The sequence below is a fragment of the Balaenoptera musculus genome, chromosome 8, assembly GCF_009873245.2.
Source record: "Balaenoptera musculus isolate JJ_BM4_2016_0621 chromosome 8, mBalMus1.pri.v3, whole genome shotgun sequence".
Taxonomy (NCBI): Eukaryota; Metazoa; Chordata; class Mammalia; order Artiodactyla; family Balaenopteridae; genus Balaenoptera; species Balaenoptera musculus.
The window spans coordinates 24944765-24968567 of NC_045792.1; the positions used below are offsets into that span (position 1 = coordinate 24944765).

A 23803-nucleotide genomic window follows, 5' to 3' on the forward strand; every position below is an offset into this window, starting at 1 on the left:
AGTGTATGTTTGGTTCTCTGTATAATGCTGTATAATTTTCATCACAAAAGGATTATTTGATTTGTACATACTTGGAAGAAAACAAAGCATTAAGATTATCTGCTGGTGTGAAAACTGGCCCCTATACACAGGGGGCAACGAGAGACTGAAGAAAGAGGCAGCCCGCTCCAGACTAGTCAGTGGCAGTTTTAACAAGCAAGGGAACCTGCTTACAAGGCTTGCCTTGGTCAGCTGAAAGACGAATAGATCTCAGCACCCACCCGCCAGGATCTTGAGTTTACACAGAGACCTTAACAGGGTTCAGTCACGTATACTGTCCACATGGTCTCAAGAACACATTACTCTCTCAAGGCTGAGTTCTTGAAAATGGTTCCCACTGTGGGAATGGTGGGCAGAATGTATATTCCAAGGTCAGGGGAGGGGGTGAGGAGTCTCTGACTGCCCGGGTCCAGCTCTTGGGTCAACTGGCGGTTATGCCCTCTCAATGGCCTCCTCTGACATTTCAGCAAGGAAGGATGCCAGAAAAGATAGCCTAGGGCAGAAACCACTCAACTTGTTATCACGAATGCCAGGGCAACCCAAGCAAGTGGATATACAAGCCTACGTAGGGCCTGGAAGTAGGAAGCATTTGGGGACTACACCTGGGCTGGTACTGACCTGCCTCCCCAAAGGGACAAGGAGAGCAGAAAACTGGATGGAGTCAAGAGAGAGAACAAAGAAAGGCAAGGCTGGATATGGAGCAACGTGTGGATCCAGGAGCATGTGTCTCAGAACTGCCGGGGCTCTGCAGACCAGCTGCATCCCCATTCTCCTTGACCCTCATTGGTATAATTAACTCAGGGTGGGCTCGTTCCGGCTGCCAAGTCACTTCCACCTGTCCATGGAGTTGACAGTTACTTGCTCACAGTGAACCAACCTCCTTGGACCTAACAGCTACTGCAGGAGGCGGTAGTGGAGAGCAAGGTGACGACAATGACCAGATGCGAAGGAGGAAGAGATGCTCAGTGGACCGACTGGGGACTGGGTGGATTGATGGTGTGGGGTTAAGTCTGCAGAGCTAAAGGGGCCAGATGTAGAAAAGGGAAGGGGAATCATGAGGATATAGTCAAGCCCCATCTTATGGATATTTCATCCATATGTTGTATACAAATTCCATTAAATTTGCTCTGAATGAAAAAGAGAGAACAAAATTATCCTTTAAACCATGTCGGTGACTTTATTTACCATCTCCGTTGATGAGCTCATAGCCCAGGGTAAGAGGGAAATGGGAGCTGTGTGTCTGCCATCTCTCAGGAAGTCTCAGGACTCAGAGGCCCCTCACAGCCAAACTACCTCACCTTTTGCACTTTTCAAGCAACGTTATTCCTAAGTGCGAGTCACCATCTTCCTCGGGTTCTCCAAGAAACAGCAATCTCTCCCAATGAGAGAGGAAAAATGGGCTACTTTGGCTTTTTGAGGAACAATATGTAGTTCTCCAAAATGGTACATGCCTGGGGGATTTTTCAAGAAAATTAACCATCAGTAGTGATTTGTTTGTCTTCACATAACGTATGACCCAGATGTGCTGAGAAATAAGAAAAGGACGAACGAATCAAGGGCAGCTGATCCAAGGAGGCATGGGGCAACTTCCACAGCCTACGTGGAAAGCTAGAGAAAGGGAACATCCAGCTGGTGGGAGCTGAAGACAGGGGCCAGTCCTCCTTGGGCTCGGGATGCCATCCTCTCTTCCTACATCTTCATGCTCTCCTTCTCTGTTGGCCCCTCCCAGCCAGAGTTAAAGAGCCACAAGGAAATGCCCTCCCCCACTCTATTCTCCTGTCCTTCTATCCACCCCTCCCTTCTTTCCCTTTGCCATCAATTTCTTGACTTGCCCCCCATTGCTCCCCTCCCATCTACACTGCAATCTGGTTTCTGCCCCACTACTCTCATGAAACTGATCTCCTTGAAGCCCCCAATGATTTCTAAATTGACAAGTCCAGGGGACTACTTCTCAATCTTTATCTATGTGACCGCCAAGCCGAGTTATATCTTAAACAACGTCTCTGTCTTGAAAATCTCTTCTCTTGGCTTCTGCACCACCTTTCCTTTTCTATTCATGAGACTGATCACAACCAGCACTGCAGATTCCATCGAATTAAGGATGCTGTTGCCTACATGTGTGAATGAGCTGTGAGTAAAGTACTGAAGTAGAGGAGACCTAAAGTGAAACGTCTTCATGAATGTCCGTGTGGCTGAGCAGGAAGGTAACCTGTCATAGATGCGCTAAAGAAGAAGAGTTAGGTTTTATTTTATTTACTTTTCCCTGGACTATGTTGAATGCCTATCATCTACAAGTTCAGGCTACGTTTTGCTGAGGATTAATGCACTGGGAGAGCTGAGAGAAAAGTGAACAGTAGAGCTGTCTTTTTCTTGACCAGTTCACTTTACTTTCCCAAACTCTAAGTCTCTCCCTAATTCTTTCTCCTTTTTATTGTAGGAAAATGAACATAACACAAAATTCACCATTTTATCATTTTACAATTCACTGTACCATTCAGTGGAATTTTATTGTCACAATGTTGTGCAACTATCACCACTGCCTAGTTGCAAAACATTTTCATCACCCCAAAAGGAAACTTACACCCATTTTAAGCAGTCATTCCCTATTTCCCTCTCTTCCAAACCCCTGGCAACCACTAATGTATAATATTTTCCATGTGTATGGATTTGCCACTGCTGGACATTTCGTATAAATGGAACCATACAATATGTGGCCTTTCGTGCCTGATTTCTTTCACTTAGTTGCATCCATGATGTAGCATGTATCAGTAATCCATTCACTTTTATGGCTGAATTCCCTGATCCTGTTTTCTTCATACTGTTTGAATACAAACTTTAAAATATGTTGAGGGTGAAGCTCTGTTTTAATGGCACATCTATTAGGCCAATTCATTTAAAGACGGTGAAAATGGAGATATTGTTGTGAAATGATAATCGTTGAGAAGCCTCAGCCAATTTGATAATGGAAAGTTTGGGAAATGTTGCAAAAAATTGTCTGCTTTATATTAAAAGCCTTTTAAACAAGGATTCAGGAGATTGTCTTTTTCTTTCAGGTAACTTAAATGAGGCAGAGGGAAATAACTGCCCTTTAAAACAGATTTTGAAAGGATTCTATTTATTCTTAATAGACAAATGGGAGTACAGGTAGTTCACATCCAATATGGACTCCCTGTTCAAACACTGTTTATCGTTCTAGCCACCACTATCGAATTATATTTCTTGAGAGTAAGGCAGCTCAATTCCTGCGTATCACTTTTTAAAATTCATCTATCAAATCCATTAATACAGTATAAACAAGAGATGTTCATGTTTAAGTGCAGTTCAAATATCAGCTATAAAGAACCCCCAGTAAGAAAAAGAATCTTATATCTCTTGCCAGAATGTGGTCAGCTCTGGGGTGCTTTGTTAGCTGAAAGACACATTCATTGTTAAGAGGATAGAGGCTGTTTAAGAGGGATGTGAGCCAAAAAATTTTAACTACATGTATGTGTTAAGAACAGTGCTAAGTTATCTCATATTCTGTATCAGTCAAGGCTCACCATTTTACATATGTGAAAAGCAAAGTTAAAAGTGTTTTAGTAGGGCTTCCCTGGTGGCACAGTGGTTAAGAATCCGCCTGCCAGTGCAGGGGACACGGGTTTGAGCCCTGGTCCGGGAAGATCCCACATGCCATGGAGCAACTAAGACCGTGCGCCACAACTACTGATCCTGCGCTCTAGAGCCCATGAACCACAGCTACTGAAACCCACGCACCTAGACCCCATGCTCAGCAACAAAGAGAAGCCACCACAATGAGAAGCCCTCGCACTGCAACAAAGAGTAACCCCCGCTCTCCGCAACTAGAGAAAGCCCGCGCACAGCAACGAAGAGCCAACGCAGCCAAAAATACATAAGCAAATAAATAAATCTATTTTTTAAAAAAAGTTTTAGTAACTTACTAAAAGGCATGCAATCAGTAAATTTGAGCAAGAATTCAATCCCAAATCTGTCACACTGAAGTTTAAGCTAATACTTGAGATTAATAAAAACAGCACTAAATTAAAAGTTGAGATATTTTTTATTTCATACTCTTTCACTAACGCTCTTTGGAGATAAATCATTTCATTTATATGGGCCTTACTTTTCACAACCATAATAGTTGGAAGCTTGACTAGATGATCTGTATGTAGTCTTCCAATTCTAAAATGTTCCCCTAATTTGGATCCCTACAATAATTGCCCTTGCAATACATGCATGCTGCTACCAAGTAGCAGTAGAGACTACTAGTTCCTTTTTTATCCCAAGTGGGGAGTGTATTTTGACATCAGATTTATCCGTCAATAGTACAACCTGTTAATATAACTATAAAATAACAAAATAATCTGGTATTATTTCCTGTAAAGCAGAAGCTTTACATTGTGTCTGTGTATCGTATCAGAATCATCTGTAGGTTTTTAAACATAGAGGAAATCCAGAACCCATTGAATGAGAATATTCAGAGACAGGACTTGGACATCTGGATTTTTGGGCTCCCATCATTTGCATATATTATTTCATTTTATTTTTTGCCTATGTACAATATTTGTCACATCCTCTTGAATCTTTAAAAGTTTCTTTTTGTTTTAAATTTTAGAATATTCCATAATCTTCACCTACTTTTCATAAGGTGTTATCTGTTAGGTTTATTCGATCTTGTGCTTCTCCTGGTTAAGACTTCTTTTTTTTCTTTATTTTTTTCGGGGCCTTGCCTCATGGCTTGCAGGATCTTAGTTTTCTGACCTGGGATTGGACACCAGGGCCCCAGCAGTGAAAGCGCCAAGTTCTAACCACTGGACCACCAGGGAATTCCCAAGACTTCTGTTTTAAATGACTTTTTTTCCCACTCTAATTCATTCCTGGGATCAGTTTCATGTTTAAACATTAAAGCAACCTTGCATTACTAGAATAAAGCTACTTTGATTGTGATATATGATTGTTTTGCATACCATGGATACAGTTTGTGCTTCTGTTTACACATTTTGCATGCATGTTCAAAAGAGAAACTGGCCTGTGATTGTATTCTTGTAATATTCTTTTTACTTTTGATCCGAAGCTTATGTTGGCCTTATAAAGATTTTGAGCAATATATACTTTTCTGTTTCCTGGAAGATTTTTATGTAAGATTACCAATATTTCTTCCCTAAATATTTGGAAGAATTTACTTGGAAAGCCATTTATCCCTGGAAATCATTTTCTGTAAAAGTACTTAATTATACAAACAAATTTTGGAGTAGATACAGGTTTTTTAGATATTTTTTTCTTTCTTGGGTTAGCCTTGTTAGGTTGCATTTTTTAAGAATGTGTAATTTTGGATGAATTTTCAAATTTATAAATATAAAATTATCATAATTTTAACAGCTTTGTTGGGATGTAATTTACATACCATAATTTCAACACTTTAGTGTATACAATTCAGTGGTTCTTAGTGTAACCACTAAAAGACTTGTGTAACAATCACAACCATCCAATTTTAGATTTTTGTCCCCCCACAAAAAACCCATTACACATTAACAATGTTTTTTTCATTCTCTTCAACCATCTCAGCCCTAGGCAACCACTAATCTACTTCCTGTCTCTACAGATTTGCTATTCTGGGCATTTCATATAAATTTGACAACACAATATGTGATCTTTTGTGAGTGGCTGCTTTTACTTTACATAATGCTTTCATTGTTCATCCATGTTGTAACATGGATCAATATTTCATTCTTTTTTATAGCTGAATGCTATTCTATTGTACGGATATTCCACATTTTGTTTATTCATTTATCAGATTGACATTTGAATTATTTCCACCTTTTGTTTTTAGAAATATGCTTCTCTGAACATTCACGTACAAGCTTTTGTGCAGACATAAGTTTTTATTTCTCTTAGGTATATATTTAGTAGTGAAACTGCTGGGTCATAGGGTAACTTGATGTTTAACACTTGCAGGAACTCTCAAGCTGTTTTGTAAAATGGCTGCACCATTTTACATTGCCACTAGCAATGTATGTGGGTTTCAATCTCTTGTCTTATAGCCTAGCATGTCGTCTATGCTGGAAAATGTTTCACATGTAGTTGAACAAGATGAGTATTTTACTGTTCGGTTGAGTGTTCTGTAGACACTTATCAGGTCTTGTTAATTCATAGTCTTGTCCAAGTCTTCTATATCGTTGTTGATCTTCTGCCTAATTGTTCTATCCATTATTGACCGTGGAGTACTGAAGCCTCTACCTAATGTTGTGCAATTATCTATTTCTTCCTTCAATTCTTCATGGATTTTGGTATTTTCTTCTTCATGTATTTTGGTTTTATCTTATTCAGGGCAAATATGTTAAAAATTTTTGTATCTTCCCTTTTTTTATCATAAAATGTCCCTTTTCATATCTAGTAACTTTTTTGTTTGTTTTAAAGGCTATATTTTCTGGTATTAGTATAGCCACTTCAGCATGCTTATGGTTGTTATTTGCATGATGTATTTTTTTCATCCTTTTACTTTGTACACATTAGACTTTTGAATCCAAGGAGTGTCTTCTATAGAAAACATTTTTTTAAACCCAGTTTGACAATATCTGCCTTTTGACTGTACTGTTTAATTCATTTACATTTAGTTTTTATTATTGATATGGTAGGATTTATTTCTGTCTATCATTTTACCTTTGGTTTTCTACATGTTTTATGTTTTTGTTTTTTGTTATTGTTGTTGTTCCTCCATTTTCCTTTTATATTAAGTGGATATTTTCTACTGTAACATTTAATTCCTTTAATGATTTTTAACCATATTTTTTGAGTAATGGCTGCTCTAGGGCTTATGTAATACATCTTGTCAGAATCTCTTCAGATGTATACTAGCTTCATTCCAGTGAGAAACAGAAACTGTACATTTATAGAGCTGTATTCCTTCCTCTCTTTTTTGTTTTTGTTACATTTCTATATGTTACATACTTAACAACATATTATTATAATTATTACTTCTCACAAGCTTATCTTTTAAAGGAGCTTAGAGAAGAAAGTAGAGCAAATAAATATTTTTGAGTTTGTTGGGTTAATCTATTTACCATTTCTGGTTCTCTTCCTTTCTTCCTGTGGATTCAGCTTATGATCTACTGTCATTTTTATTCTAATACAGCTTTGTTCTCACTGCCTTCTTTGTGCCATATCATCAAATATATGATATTTCTTTATGTTATATACAGAACAATCCAAATATAGTCATATTGTTTATGCACTTACTTTTTAAATTAGTTAAGAGAAGAAAGGAGAAGAAATTTGAAATTACATTATCTTTTATAATTCCCTACACAGCTGCTCTAGTCAGCATTCTTTGTTTTGTTCTTATGGCTTGAGTTACTGTCTGCTATCATTTGAAGAACTTCCACTAGTATTTCTTGTGAAGCCCATCTGCTAACAATGAATTCACTCAGTTTCTCTTTCTGTTTCTGGGTTATGGTACAGTATTGATGATAAGTTGTGGAGTGGTAGGAAAAACTAAAATGCGATGTACTGTATGATGTATGTTTTACTGAAGTGGCTTGGTCAAATTATAATGATTTATGATAGAAATCACCTAAAGCAAGCATCACAATTCTCCAGGAATGTTCTGTAGAATGCTGATGTTAATGATGAATATGTGAATCCCAAATCTTTCATTTGTATTGACCTTATCTCATTAATTCTTCTCCCAACAATGCCAGAACTAGAGTTGAGTTCTAAAGTGTACCTTCCTCTTTTCCCATAGAAATGGTCCCACAATTTCAGAAAGTTCTCAAAGGTGAAAAAGTGCACATGACGTTTATCACGTTTGCAAATGCCAATGAAAATGCTAAGGTAACACTGTCCAAAATGCAATATTCTTCTGTGAGAGCACCCAACTTCAAACAAATACACATATTCTAAATACAACTTAGATCTGTGACATGTTTTGGCCAATGAAGTGTGAGCAGACATGATGGCCTTAAATGAGCAGCAGAGGCCTTAAATGGGCTTGTGCAGTTGGGCTCACCTCTTATGTTTCAGTGAACTTTGTGAAAAGACAGGGCCTGGGAGCTGCGGCCTCACAGCAGAGTTCCAGAGGAAGATGTGTGGGACAGACCTCAAACTGACACAAAACATGGAGCAAAGCCAGCCATCTAGAGTTCTAAAAGAGAGCCACTGCAGCTAGCCCATAAGTCCAAGAAAAATAAATTCTTGTTTATGTAACTGAGTTTTGGGGCGATTTGTTCCAAAGCATTATCACAGCAAGAGCTGACTAACACAGCATCCTCCAAATCATTGTTATGTAAATGGCTGCCACCATGCCTACATTAAGGCAATTGTGTACCCAAATTGTGAGAATTCTTGAACTATTGGTGCCTCTCCAACACAATGTACATGGCTAAATTTCCACAAATAAGTTTACTAATATACCACAAAGATCTCCCTAAACTTTTATTAAATGTAATGCAAAGTTCTTTCTTTTCATTTTCTGCTTCTACATAGTTAAAATGCTTTTTATCAATGTAAAATGGCTCTTGCTGTTTGGCTTCTGTGGTTAGAGTCTTTTGAACTCTTTGGCTTTTCAGCTCCTAGGCTGTAAGATTTGAATTAGCAAATGCCCCAAGGAGAAAAGCTGCACTAAATGTCAAGCTTACGTCTGTGTTTCCCTTCTCTCCAGAACTTGGCCCACATGTCTTGGTGTCTCTCTAACATTCAGATGCCAAGGAACAGATGTTTTCTTACTTTATCCAGGTTTTCTAAAATTTCTTTAGACTTCACCTGATCTTATGTTATTAGTGAACTATCATCTCAATTACCACTAGGAAGAAAATTTACAATTTTTAAAGAAAAGGGAACCCTGGTACACTGTTGGTAGGAACGTAAACTGGTGCAGCCACTGTGGAAAACAGTATGGAGGGTTCTCAAAAAACTAAAAATATCATATGACCTCACAACTCCACTCCTGGGTATAAATCCGAAAAAAACAAAAACATGTGTTTTCAAAAACATGTATTGGAAGAGATACATGCACCCCAATGTTCGCAGCATCATTATTTACAATTACCAAGATATGGAAACAACCTATGTGTCATCAAGAGATGAATGGATAAAGAAGATGTGGTACATATAACCAATGGCATACTACTCAGCCTTAAAAGAGAACAAAATTTTGTGATTTGCAGCAACATAGATGGACTTGGAGGGCATTGTGGTAAGTGAAATAAGTCAAACAAAAATAAATACTGTAGGATATCACCTATATACGGAATCTAAAAAATACAACAAACTACCGAATATAACAAAAAAGAAGGAAAGTCACAGATATAGAGAACAAACTACTGGTTGCCAGCGTGGAGGGGGAAGAGGGGGCAATACAGGGGTGGGGAAGTGAGAGATATAAACTACTGGGTGTACGATAGGCTCAAGGATGTATTGTACAACACAGGGAATAGAGTCAATATTTTGTAATAAATGTAAATGTAAAGTAACCTTTAAAAAGTATATAAAATTTTTTTAAAAAAGAAATCATACCGAAAATTGGAAACAATTTAAATGTCCATCAACAGGAAAATGCACATATAAATTATTGTATTTCCCTACATGGGAATCCTACATAGCGAGGAAAGTACGTGAACTAGACACATCTTTACATGTCAGCATGGATGAACCTAGCAAAGATAACACTAAATAAAGCAAGTAACAAGAGAAAACGTAGTAGAATACTATATGCTGTTTAAGAATACTTAAAAATGTAGCCTAAATATAAAGACATCCATGGCAGTGATGGAGACCAAGTTCAGAAGAGTGGTTACCCAGGGTTAGCTGGGGAGTGGCTGTGTTTGGGAAAGTGGTCACACCAGACTCTTCAACAGGAATGGTAATGGTTCACTTCACACGCTGGCTGGAGGATGGAGGAGTGTCTGCGATGTTATAATGTGACCACGCTGCATGTAAAAGCCATTGCTGACCACATCTAGGGGATCTGATGCACGGGAGCTGGTAGTGGGTGGAGGCATCCAGAATGTGGTGGTAGAAGAGGAACGTTGTACACGTAATGCCTAAGGCCTGACCAGAGGAGGACCACTGTTCTAGAAACTGGACACAAATCCAACTTCTACGGCCAATGTTAAAAGACAAACTGAGGCATATTTAAAATTTTAACACTTTATGTGAGCAAAAATAGATTCAATTCAGGCACCACAAAGAGGAAGTGGTGAGGAGCACTCCAGCCACAGGAGCTGCAGAGATTTTTATTTTAAAAGGGCAGAAGCAAAGCAAGGAAATGACTGATTTGCTATAGCTTTAAAGCCTAATTGGTGGTTTGTGACTGGTCGTCCTCAGCGGTGTTCGTCACCCTGAGGCGCTGACAGGCTTAGATTTTGATTGGTTTACGTAGGCGGCCGCATCACTAGAGCCATCGCAGGCTAACGGCCTCCTTGCAGGGTTAATTTACTAACACCAAGGGTCTGAGTCCTTCCTCTTACTCAGTCACTTCTCTTCCTACGCCTCAGTTTCTCTTCTGTAAAGTGGATATTCTGTAGTAAATTCTCTGTGGAGGTGTCAGTACAAAACAAAGTGATTCACTGTGTTAAGTCAGCAGAAACTACAGAAATTGAGAGCTCTCCGCAGAAATTCACACACCCGTGCACCAGGTAACAGACCACAGTTAGACGTTCACTCAGCCTTTCATGTGTCCCTCACGGAGTGCACGCTCTCTCCTGGGCGGGGCGAGCACAGACACTTATCGGGAGTTCAACTACTTTTAAAATGTGTTGATACAACCATGTCTCACTTCTGTTTGGATCAGTCAGCAAACGCTTTTTGGAAACCCCAAATTCTCCACACCTCCTACCTTTCGCGCTGCCTTAGTCTCGAAGCTCCCGTCCCTGCTCCTCAGGCCAGGTCCCCATGGGAGGCGGGGCTGCGTGCGGACGCAGGGCGAGAGCACTGACGTCCTTGAGCCCCACCCCCACGGGGCCGCACGCAGGCTTAAACCGCAGCCCTGCGGCGCGGAAGGTGTTGAGGCCGGCGGCGACAGCCGTCGATGCGGGGGCGCGGGAGCGCGGCATGGAGGGGCCTGCCTAGCTGGGGCCCGTGGCCCTGCGTCTTCTGGCTGCGACGCGGGTCCTGCACACGCTGCGGCGCTGCAGCCGCCGGGCGGTGGGCGCCCGAGGGGCTGGGTGGTGACCCGGGACCCCCAGGCGGGTGTGGGCATCGTGTCCGCAGCCAGAGTCCCCGAGGCCATGCTCTGGCCGTGATCACTCGGTGAAGCTGCGCCGCGACAGCGTGGCCGACTTCTGGCCCTGTGAGGGCCTGTGTGTGCTGCAGGACTCGCTGCCTCTGCCGGCCATGTGCGCTTCCCTGCAGAAGGGCCTGCTGGACTTCAACGCTGACCGCCACCTTGGGGTGGACTGGACGCCGCTCTTGAGCACCCTCTGCCCCTGATCTGTATCCAGAGCTTCTTCCAGCCACGGCTTGGCGAGACAGGTTTGTAGTTCCCGCTTCCAGGGGCCCTCGTGTGGGCGCTGCAAAGCGGGGTTTTAGATGGTGCAAGGTGGAGGGTGGGCACTAGAACCGGTGCCCAGTGCCCGGGTGTGTGTGCACTAGATAGGGCGTGCGGCTGAGGACCCCTGCCAGCTTGGTGACCTCGGCTGAGTGCTTTAAGGCTTCTAGGTCTCAGTGTTCTCATCTGTAGCATGGGCTTAATAGGACCCACTCTCTGTGGAGGTTACAAGGTCTCACTCTGTTAATGCTTGTAGACTCTACAATGTAGAACATTTAGCACAGTTTGGAGCATCGTTAATTGTTGCACAGATGTTACCTGGTCTGTTGAATGACTTTGCCTTGTACACACCAAAGCGATTAGGAAATTGATATATCCCAGCTTCATTTCCTTTCCATTAAAAGAGGGCTCAGGAAAAAAATTTTTTTTTTCAATAGTCATATCATATAGTGGAAAGAGCACCAGTGTGAAGGCAGCTTAGGGTTTGAATTCCAGGGCTTATGCTCTCTGTGGCCTGGGCAGGTTTCTTTTGCACTACAATCCCCACACTTGTAAAATGACATTAAAAACCACTCTTTCTGTGGGTTCTTAGAATTAATTAAGCAGGTTATGTGTGTAAAGTATCCTGGCACTTGAATGAGTTGTCAGAACCATGGGCTGCTGGAGACTATGCTTCTGCCCTAGGTAAGCTCCCCTTCTACTGGGTGGCAGGTAAACACAAGCACAGTAGTCAGTGCTCTGGAGGAAGTGAGTTCTGGTGCTACAGAGCACAGAATCTCTCTTTTCTTTAATTTAATTTTTATTTTATATTGGAGTATACTTGATTTACAATATTGTGTTAGTTTCAGGTGTACAGCAAAGTGATTCAGTTATACATATATCCATTCCTTTTCAGATTCTTTTCCTGTACAGTCTGTTACAAGATATGGAGTAGAGTTCCCTGTGCTATGCAGTAGGTCCTTGTTGATTATCTATTTTATATATAGTCGTGTGTATATGTTAATCCCAAACTCCTAATTTATCCCTCCTCCCCATCTTTCACCTTTGCAGAGCACAGAATCTTGGAAGGGAAAGTTCAGGGTAGATTTCTTGGAGGAGGTGCCATTCTTTCTAAGGATATGTAGAAGCTCCTGGGGTGGCAGGACGGAGCAGTGTGTGTTAAAGATTGAGAAATATAAGAAAATATGGCAAAACTAATGTACAGGACTGGAACTCAGGGTTTGGGAAAGAAATGAGAGTTGATACTGGAAACCTAGTGAGGCCCAACAGAAAGGGGCCTTGTTTGTCCTGTCAGAAGTTTGGATGTTTATCCTGAAGGCTGTGGGAAACACCAAAGAACAGTGAAATGGAATTCTGGTTTAGAGGCTCACTGGGACCTCCATGTGGAATGCAGTTGATTGGGTGCAGGGTGAATTGTAATCTAAGGGTCCCACTTAAGTTATAAAAAGTTGGACTGGATTTTGGAGATCTGAGAGAGAATGGGTGTAGCCTGGTGACCAGTTAGAAAAGGGAGGACAGCAAACGTGGGTGACAGTTTACAGCTGCATCTTTTTGTGAGATACAGAGCACAGTAGAAAGGGATTGGGGGTGGCGAGAGGATCTTACTTCATGTTCAGTGCTTTAGAGGGTCCTGGTAGATGGGTCTGGGCCCAAGATACAGATCTGGGCTTTTTGGGAGGACAGGTGTTTGAAGGCATGGGAGAGACTTAGGTTATCCACAAGAAGATCCAAAGAATCATAGGTTTGAGAGTTTTTTAAGTGGGTATATTTGAGGATGTTTATAAGCTGAGAGAAAGTAGCCAGCAGAGGAAGGGTGTGAAGATCTAGGAGAGGAAATGATTGTTCATTTGTTTTTGAAAAGCTGAATACTTATTGTGTGCCTGGCCCTCTTCTAGGATCTGGGGTTCACACCATCTGTTATCTCTCCTGCAAGGACCGTTCAACTCATCCCCTGGTGAAAAGAAGTCAGATTATTCTTTGCATCCCATTCAGGTGTAAGAACTGTTCTGTACCTCTGAAGGGACTTTACTTAACCAGAGTAATAAGTTAGAAATCAAAAGAAATTAGAGCTGGAAGGGACCTTAAAGGCCACTGTACTTAATTTTGCCTAATATTTTACATTGAATATAAGAAAAATTTATTGTAGAGCCCATTCTCTTCAGAGTTCCTTCACTGAACTTTCTTTATGTCTTGCATACAGTGGATCTAGCTTGTAAATTTTGGCCTCCTCTTAAATTTGCTTCTTCATCCATATTACATTTTGCCCAGACTATGGCAGAAACTCCTGGGTGGTTTCACGGCCCCTGGGCTCAGTTCCTCTAAGTTCATCTGCCTACTCGGGTTAAGTGGTCTTCTAACATAAAAAGATACGCTTAAAATAATGCTGCTAATGGCTTGCCCACACAGAGTTAGTGCATACTAGCTGCCCAGCGTGTGCCCTGTCCAGAGTCGTTTAGTCTGAACTGTGCTCGGCCAACCCTCATGGGGCTCTTTGGCCCTGAGGAAGGGGAGCTTTTTGTGATCACTCCCTTTATCTAATCGGTCCTTCAGCAGCGGGACGCCTTTTTCTAATCAGCGGAGGCACCCTTACTCAGCCAGTGGTAGTCCCAGGCCTCATCACCTGTGGGATACAAGCCATGCTCTCTCCCAGGCTTGCTTTGGCCAGCATCTCTATTTTCCTTTCTGTCTCTTCTCGCACTTGGCCCCCTGGCCTTTAGTCATCCCCACCTGCAGTATTTACTGTGCCCAGCAGGAATCAGGCTTGAGTGTCTCTTCACAGATGTTCCCTCTGCAGTTAATGCACCTCCTACTCCAACTCTGCATACTCTCATCTTTCTAGATTCTACTTCAGGGTTATCATGAAGCCGTCACTTAGATATAATTTTTTGCCTCCATAGGAACCTCTGTGCATAAAGGTTATGTTTACTTATCTCATGTGATTGAAATTTTGAGTTTATACATCTTCCTTCTTAATGAAGGCTTTAAAGGCAGGAGTCGTTTCTAATCTTTAGCACAGAGCAGATGCTTTTTTATTTATTTAGATACTTTTTAATGATGATAAAATGTACGGTTTAAATCACTCATTTTACAATAATTTTGGTTTAGGTTGTGACAGAAATAAAGTTTACAGAAGTCGTGTTCCTGCGATAAGAAATAAAGATGTGACCTTCCAGTTGTGTAAAGCTCATGAATGCTGTGTAAGTGCGTCGGGTGCGCTAAGGAACCTGAAGCTAAATGGGCTAGTTCTGAGAGAGACTTAACTATGTTAACAAAGGTAAGCCTTCATTGTGTCCTGCCAACATTTGATACTTGCTTTTGGGGTAAACTAAAAAAATAAAATTTTAAACTGTTCCTCCCCATTAAAGGGATTGAATAATTGACTTCTTTGGTGCACCTGTGTCTTGAGAATCGTCCAGTTGGTGATGGAGGTTTAGAAAGTGAATTTCAGTCTTGTTTAAGTCTCTTCCCATCAGACTGGTCTCGTGATTTCCTACACACCATGTCTATCTACCTTTTCCTGTCTACCTTTCCTTGGTGTTGTTCATGCCTGGATTGTCTCCTGTACCTGCTCAAACCTTGGTCCATTCTCATTTGTACCATGGAAGTTTGTCATGCTGGATACTGTCAGAATTAATCTTACTTAAGTTTGTGTTAAGCCACAAACCACACGTTTTGTATATTTTCTGTTTTTTGTGTTTGTTTATATTTCTAAGGTTTCTCTTCAAAAAATATTATGGGAAGGGAAATAGCAAAACATAAAGAGCAAAAAAGTCATCATTTTCTTTAAATTGTTAGAACATCTATCTACAATCATAATTATAATGCACTGTGGTATGTGTTAAAATAGGAAATATATGTAACGTCCCGTAGGAGCAGCAAATTCAGTGGTGTTGGTGAGGGTGTGCCATGGAAGTAATCACAAAGCAGGTGACTCTTCATTGGGGTCCTGAAACATTAGTGTGCGTGCCCTATGTCCAGTAGTGGTCTGGAGGGGTAAGGAAGCCTGCCTTTCAATTTGAGGGAACAGAGGGTTTGAGGTCCTCTCTCTTCTATTGCTCTAGTATACTGCATAGCAGCTAATAAAATACTGGGTTTATAGTTGACATTTAAATCGCTGATTGATCATCAAGATTGGCATGTATCATTGGAAATGAAAATCGGAAGAGTCTTATGCTTTTTAGGTTTTTCTTTTTTTTCCTTTTTCTCAAAAGTATGTAGTACTTTACTGAGTGGTTGGCAATAAAGTTTGCAGTATTCAGTGTATTCAGTTTTAGTACCTAAATAGAATTAAACTGTTGCTGTAAACTGGAATAACACTTTGTTACTGACAAGTTTTAGAATGCATCAGTTCATCAGTTACCTGTTTGGGAAGATTATAGTTAATGATTTTAAGAATGTGGCTATAAACCTTCAATTGACTCAAGAAAAGCAAATAAGTCAAGATTGACAAATATATAGGCTCTTCATCTTATTGTGTGTGTGTGTGTTTTTTTTTTTTCCTTTTAGTTATTTGTCAAGGTATAAAGAACTCTATCACTCTTAAGACAGTAAACTTCACGGGCTGTAATCTGACATGGCAGGGAGCAGATTACATGGCCAAGATCTTAAAGGCGATTTTATGTTTAAACTTTCATGAAAACATATGTGATTGAAGCACATTACTACATTGACACAGATGGCCATTAATTTTTGTCTTTTGATACCTGTGAGTGCATCTTCACGTTGTTGAAAGAATATGACCAGTTTTCAGTTTGGGATCCTACCATTTAGTAAAGATAGTCCACTTAATTTTAGAAATAAGAGATTTAATATATAATACATAATAATACTTTTATGTATTTTTAGTTACTGAAAACATTTATTGTGATGCTGTGAAGAAACTATGCCATTATAGTCTTCAAGATTTAAATGAATCAAGTGTCTATTAGCTGCTGTAGTTTATAAACTAATAAAAATTACTACATCAGCAACTTGTAAATACAGTTTTTAAACTAATGCCTTAACAACTTTACAGTGGTTATAATTACTGTATTTAGGCCTAAATTATTTAATAATTTGACATGAAGCCTTTTTAGTAGTTTGATGGTGCAGATCAGGGATAGGTAAACTATGACTTGTGGGCCAGATCCAGCCCGCTGCCTGATTTTGTAAAGAAAGTTTTTATGGAACATAGTCGCACCCATTGTTTACATGGTAGCTATGGCTACTTTCAGCCTACACCAGTGGGGTTGAGTAGTTGCAACTGAAACTGTATAGCCCACAAAGCTGGAAATGTTTAAATTTAGATTTTAAAAATTGAAGAATTATTTGAGCCTATACAGGGCAAGTCCATTGACTCCTGGGGGAGAAAACAGTCAAGAACTTGGGTGCCGAAACCAAACGGCCTAGGTTCAAATTCCTTTTCTCCCTTTTCATAGCATTTGACCATGGGCAAATCACTTAACGTCTATGCCTCATTATGAGGTTTAAATGAACTAATTTGTATAAATAGTGCCTGGTGCATACTAAGCACTGTGTAAGTGATTGCTGTTATTTTTGCTTGGAGCTTTTATAAGCTATTGTTAAGAGGAAAATGACACTAATGATTTTCCTTTTAGAGTGTCAAAGGCACTTTGAGTCTTTTATTTTTTCAAGACTGTAACAAGACTTTTTTCATTTAAAGTCAGTGTTCCCTGTTACCAGAATTTATTTTATGAATGTAAAGAATTGAATGTCTTTAAGACAAGACTTGTGGTTAAATGTCAAACCATTATTTTCCCAAGGCACATTCAACTGGCTGTGCATAGTCCAGGCCTCTAAAGTTTGTGTGCATACCCTAGGTAGTATGTGAGATCCATTTTGTAAATATAGTTTTTAAAATAATGCCTGGGATTTCCCTGGCGGTCCAGCAGTTAACACTCTGTGCTCCCAATGCAGGGGGCCCGGGTTCGATCCCTGCTCAAGGAACTAGATCCCACATGCAATAAGTAAAAGATCCGGCAGGCCGCAACTAAAGACCCGGCATAGCCAAACAAGCAAACAAACAAATAAATAAATATTTTTTAAAAATAAATAAAATAAAATAATGCCTTAGAAGTTAGGAAAAGAAAATATTAGAACCTATTTAGCTTTGTATCATTTAAAAAATATCTGTGTAGTTTATAATGTACATAAATTATATGTATAGAACTTCGTGTATATAATTTGTTAAAAAATAAGATGCATATTAAAAAGTTTTCTTATGGGTTGCCCAGTCAGGTGGTTGGAGACCATTGGAGGACAGAATGATGACATTTAGAGCCTCAGCAATGATAGAATTTAGAACCAATTCCCTGACTTAGAAGATAAGGAAAATAATTCTTAGACTGTAATTGAGTTGTCCAACTTTACATAACCTGTTCAGAAACAGGTCATCCAGTGGCTGGAATCTAATCACTGACCGACTAGAATCTGGGTCACTAGGCTCTTAAAGCTGAACTGACTGTTTAATTTCTCAGGTTGATTCTCCTGGCATATATGCTTGATATGTGTATGTGTAAATCTCTGACATATAAGCCATACTCAGTAGGCACACCCTGTTTCCTTCTTGAAGCATCTTAATTTCATCCCATTAAATCTTTGAAGTATCAGACTATCAGAAGGCATGAAGAAACTTGGGCTGAGAGTCTTCATTCCAGGATACTTGATTTTGACTGTATGCCTGGTTTGAGGCGTATCATCCTGAACTGTAACAAGCTCATTGGTGACCTGGGTGCTCGTGCTTTTGCAGAATCTCTTAGTGAGGAATTATGGCTTGGAGGTAAATTCTAAAATTGAAAATATTGAATTTTTAATATAATATATGCTTAGCTTTTGGCATGATACTGTTGTGATAGGATTTTTTTAAAGCCTCATTTTTCTAATAGCTTTTATGTTGCTTTTAAACTTTCTCTAAGAGTTGCATATAGTCTTTACAGAAAATGCAGAGTAACAAGAGAACAATTACCTATAAACTTAATACCCAGACATAATCACTGTTCATTTTGGTGTATTTATTTTCAGTCTTTTTTTTTTCTATAAATATATTTGTACACTTAGTGATTACTAAAATAGAATTGTAGTATACTTGCTATTTCATATTCCTGCTTTTTTCACTTAATGAGGTATCATGTAGTATTCCATCATATTGATGTCCCATAGTTTAATCAATTCTTTACAATTAGATTTAGACAGTTTGCTTTTCCCTGTCACAAACAATGTGAATACGTTGTATATACATCTCTGTGTCCATCGGGATTACTTCTGTAGAATAAGGTACTAGAAGTGGAATGACTAAGTGTGACATATTTTTAAGACTTTTGATACACATTGCCAAATTACCACCCAGAAAGGCTATGCCAATTTGTAGTCCACCCCAAGAGTGGATGTAAAACCTGCCTCTCACAAACACTGGCTGGTAGCAGTTTTAAAAAACTGTAAGACTACAAAAATGAGTACCTCTCCCTTTTTTATGCAAGTGGGATTACTCCAAATTTTATAACTTTTTCCAGTTAATTTAGTATGACCATCTTAGCAAGTCAGTAAATTTGCATCTACTGCATCATTTTTTTGTGACTGTTCAGTGTTCCATTATATGAATATGCCACAGTACACATAGCTTATCCAATCTTGTATAAAATGTATGTCCAGTTTTTCAGTTACAAATAGTACTCTGATATATATCCTTACCTATATCTGTGACTGTTTCTTTTGGTTAAATTCGTAGAAAGAGAGTTGTTGGGTCAAAAGAGTATAGACATTTTAAAGACTTTTCTTACAGAATCTTGGCTTAATCTGATAGGAGAATAACCACATTTTGTTTTATTTTGTATTCATTTGATTTACTGGTGAGGTTTACTGGCTGTTTGCATTAATTTGGCTAGTTGGTTAATTACACCCTGTGTCCATTCTTCTGTAGTGAGAGTTTGTAAGGGTTGTATCATATCCTGTCAGATCCGTATGTCTGACTTGCTATTTCTGTGTGTCATGGGGTGTTGAAAGACTCTAGTTATTTTAATGTGATGGTCCACGCAACACTTAAATAAATGACTCATGATAGTTTCCTTTCATGTAATATTTTTTAATACCTGTGCTTTTGTGATGATCCCTTTTGTTTAAATGAGTAGGTTGTTCAGCCCCAGAACTACTAGAATTCATGATCATTTGTTCTGGTTTTTGTCTGACCTTTTACTGTGAGAGTTCTTGACCATCATACTTTCATGATAGGTTTTTAGTATGTATTCTCTATTCACACATTGTTTGAATTTGTTATTATTTGTATCCTAGAAAATGGTACTTTTCTAATGTTGTACGTCCCTTAGGTTTTCAGCAGATAATTTACTAATTAAAGTGAGTTATACTTGTAAATTGTTCTTATCTCTACTCAGAATAGAGGTGAACCTAGATACTAAGCCTGCTTCCACCAAGAGCATTATTTCCTTCTTGTGCGAACTCTGAATTCTTGCAAGGAGTAGTTTATTAATTTGTCAGTTTCACAAGTAATTTTTTTAATACCTACTGTGTGCCAGATACGGGTTTAGGCACTATGGATAAAGCAGTGAACCAGACAGACAAAAGTCTTGCCCTCATGGAGCTTACATTCTAGTGAAGGAGTTCAGATAGAAATGAGTAAACAGATAAGTAATATAATTTTAGATAGTAGGAAGTGCAAAAATATCTTAATGTAAGGAGAGTGAGTGGGGGCAGGTAGGACTCCATTGGATAAGTTTGTTAGGGGACAGCTTCACTGGAGAAATGGCATTTGAACGGAGACCTGAATGAAGAGAGGAGCAAGCCATGGAAGATCTGGGGTAAGCACACTCCAGGACAAGGAGGCAATGAGTATGCAGGCATGTAGGTGGGTGGAGTATTTAAGGAAAAGCAAGGAGGCCAACATGACCAGAGTACTGAGTGAAGAAGATTGTGGTATGACATGAGGTCAAGGAGCTAGCCAGGGGTCTGATCTTGTAAAGTCTTGAAGGCCAGAGTAAAGATTTGGATTTTTCTAAATGAGTAGAGGGTTTTGAACTGGAAAAAGGCATGATCCAAATAGTATCTGAATACGGTGACCTGGTATAGAGAATGGACTTGAGAGCATAAAGAAGAGAAACAGGGAGACCAGTTAGGAGACTATCACAGTGGTCCAAATAAGAGATGTTTATGGCTTAGCTTAGGCTGGAAGTTTGGAGCAAGTGAAAAGTGGTTGAATTCAGGTTGTATTTTGAGGGTGTAGCTAACAAGGCTTGCCGATAGATTAGATGTGGGGTATGAAGGAAATAGTAACAAGGAGACAAGTCGTTGACGATTATGTGTGCAACTGGGTGATATCACTTAGAAAAAGGGGGCTGATGGGATGAGCAGCTTTTGAGGGAATATCAGGACTTTGGTTTGTTAGCTTAGATGCCCTTTAGGTATCTAAGTGTCTGGACAGTGCTCAGACTGTACTTTCTATCCAGAGGTATCCAAATCACTTTAGATGCAAAATGTTGAAAGTTGACCTTTGCTGCTGCCAAAATAGTAGCCACTGGAGGCAGTCTGCAAGATGGCATCTTAGGTGTTTGAGGAAGAAATTAGAATACACAAGGGGGAAATAAGTGTATAATTATATAATGTAGATTTCATATTTAATTTTATGGGAAAAGCAATAATTAGTTGGCTTTTGGTTTTAAATGGAAATAGCCACTCACTGGGAAATAAGTACTCTAATTTCAATTTATTTTACTTTAGATCATTCTGTGATGAAAGCAGTTATAAGAAATGTTCTCCAGATGGAAGGAGTGCCAAGTCAGAGGTATATAACATGTTTTAGTTTTCTCGGAAGAATTTCTCTTTAATGGCTTGTTTTTCTTTCTTTCTTAAAAGAAAATTATCAATTCTGCCATCTTAAAACTAAGTTTTTCGTCAAATCAAATGGCTTTTCTGTTTTTGAAAATGTTGTGTGATGCTTTAATTTAGGTTCCCAGAAATGCAGATTGAAAACCTTTGATTAACTTAAAGTATCTTAATTTCCAATTAAGATCAAACCGTCATAAATTACCTGTAACTTAAATGGCATATTTATCATTTCTGTCTCAGTACCAGTGGATAACTTCTCCATCGTGAAGGAACCATCCAAAGCTGCTAGACAGAAAAAGAGAACTATAATTTTGGGAAGTGATCAAAAAGGAAAAGCTACTATTAGAATTGGTAACTCTTTCTTATTTTTAATGTTACTAGAACTTATACCCCTTATGTTTTCCGGTGTGCTAAAATTAAAACAGCCAATATTAACCACATGCATATTAGGAGACCTATGATTATTTTGATACTTATGAGAATTTATAGAATATAGATATAATAAATGAATTTAAAGAAATGTTAATATTAACCAACATTATTGTTTGGATCTCATAAAAACTTCGTTATTTTGAAAATATTTCCTGGTTGATAATTACTTCTAATACTTTGCAATTGAAATTTGGGGTGCACTTTGATAATAATTTTAGTAGTGGTGCTTTTGAGGAATGATTTTTTTTTAATGCAGAATTACCTTGTGTGCTATTAGAAACAAAATTTCTTCCCAGTTCCAACCTTCCCATTGTTTCCTGCTTCTTTCTTAGAAATGCTTACTTAAATTTTTGAATCAGGTAATATCTTGTTTCTCTCAATGATAAAAAAAACTTGAAATATGTATTATCCTTACAGAAGACTTCTACAGACAAGTTCATTGACCTAGATTGAACATTTTAGAAAAACAATGTTTACTGTAATGTATATTTAATTTTCCAAATGGTAGTTAACCCAGGATTTTACAACTAAGCCTATTATTTTGTTACCAAATGTAATAAAAAGCTTTTAAAACCCTTTAACAATCAGTGGTGTAAGTTTCACATTCTCCTGAATATAGAAATTTGCTATAATTTACTTCTACTGATAATGTTTGTATTGTTTCTAAGAGACCTTAACTTTTTATTTTCTGGAACATATTATCGTTAGTCACAAATAGTCTTTTTTTTTTTGGTGATGAGAATGAATAGTAGGAGCAGCATTTGTTAAACCAAATCTAATATGAAACTGACTCTTTCTTGTGAGTAAGTTTGAATTTTGAAACAGTAAAGCAATAAGGTTTAATATAAAGCAAAATAAATTTTTTATGTTTATGATCTGCCAATTTCCCAAAAAAAGTTCTGTGGTGACTTTAGTTATATACCAGATACATTAAAATCACCAATGGACAACACATCTTTTATTCAGGTGCCCTCTGAAAGTTTTAAAAATTTGTTGACTTAATACCACTGAACGGTACACTTTAAAATGGTTAAAATAATAAATTTTCTGTTTTATGTATTTTACCACAATTTTTTTTTTTAAGAATTTCACTTTAAAAAAAAATAATAATTAATTAATTTATTTATTTTTGGCTGTGTTGGGTCTTCGTTTACTGTGCGAGGGCTTTCTCTAGTTGCGGCAAGCAGGGGCCACTCTTCATCGCGGTGCGCGGGCCTCTCACTATCGCGGCCTCTCTTGTTGCGGAGCACAGGCTCCAGACGCGCAGGCTCAGTAGTTGTGGCACACGGGCTTAGTTGCTCCGCGGCATGTGGGATCTTCCTAGACCAGGGCTCGAACCTGTGTCCCCTGCATTGGCAGGCAGATTCTCAACCACTGCGCCACCAGGGAAGCCCCACAATTTTTTAAAAATGTGTTGTTTGAAGATTTTTGGGTTTTATAAAGGTATTGTATTAGCATAACAATGAAAAATTTAAAAGACCACCTCTAATCCCATTATCCTATCAAGCAATATATACATTTTTATTTTCTCTTCCTGCTGTCTATAAACATAATTCCACATAGCTTCAATATAATTTGCCATGTTTATCTTTTCATACTAAATTTAAATTTTATGATTCATAGTTATACTTTTTAACATTGTATTCACAAGATTTCATTGAGATGGTCAATTTTTTAAATTGGTGAAAAATTGGAAATAACCTAAAATCAACTATTGTAAACATCTTCATAAATACAGCTTTTTTTTTCTACTTAAAGATGTATGTTTTTGATTCTCTATTAATCAACTTGCTTGGACAATAGTGTATTAAATAGAAGTTGTTAAGAGTGTTTATGAAGTCAAAAAAAAGCTTATGATCATCTGCCAATTGTTATTTCAAGAGAATGATATTTTAATAATCAAATAGTACAACTAAGAAGTTAAGATTTGTGATATCACACTAATTAGATATTATTATTAAAAATTTATATCATATGTAAAGTGTTCTTAAAATAGCTAAGTTGACTTTTGCTATGATATTA

General features: G+C 38.6%; 1 pseudogene; it reads left to right on the forward strand.

Annotated features, from left to right (window-relative positions):
• Positions 1 to 1204: 1204 nt before the first annotated feature.
• LOC118899064 overlaps positions 1205 to 23803 on the forward strand; it is a 33794-nt pseudogene continuing 11195 nt past the window's right edge.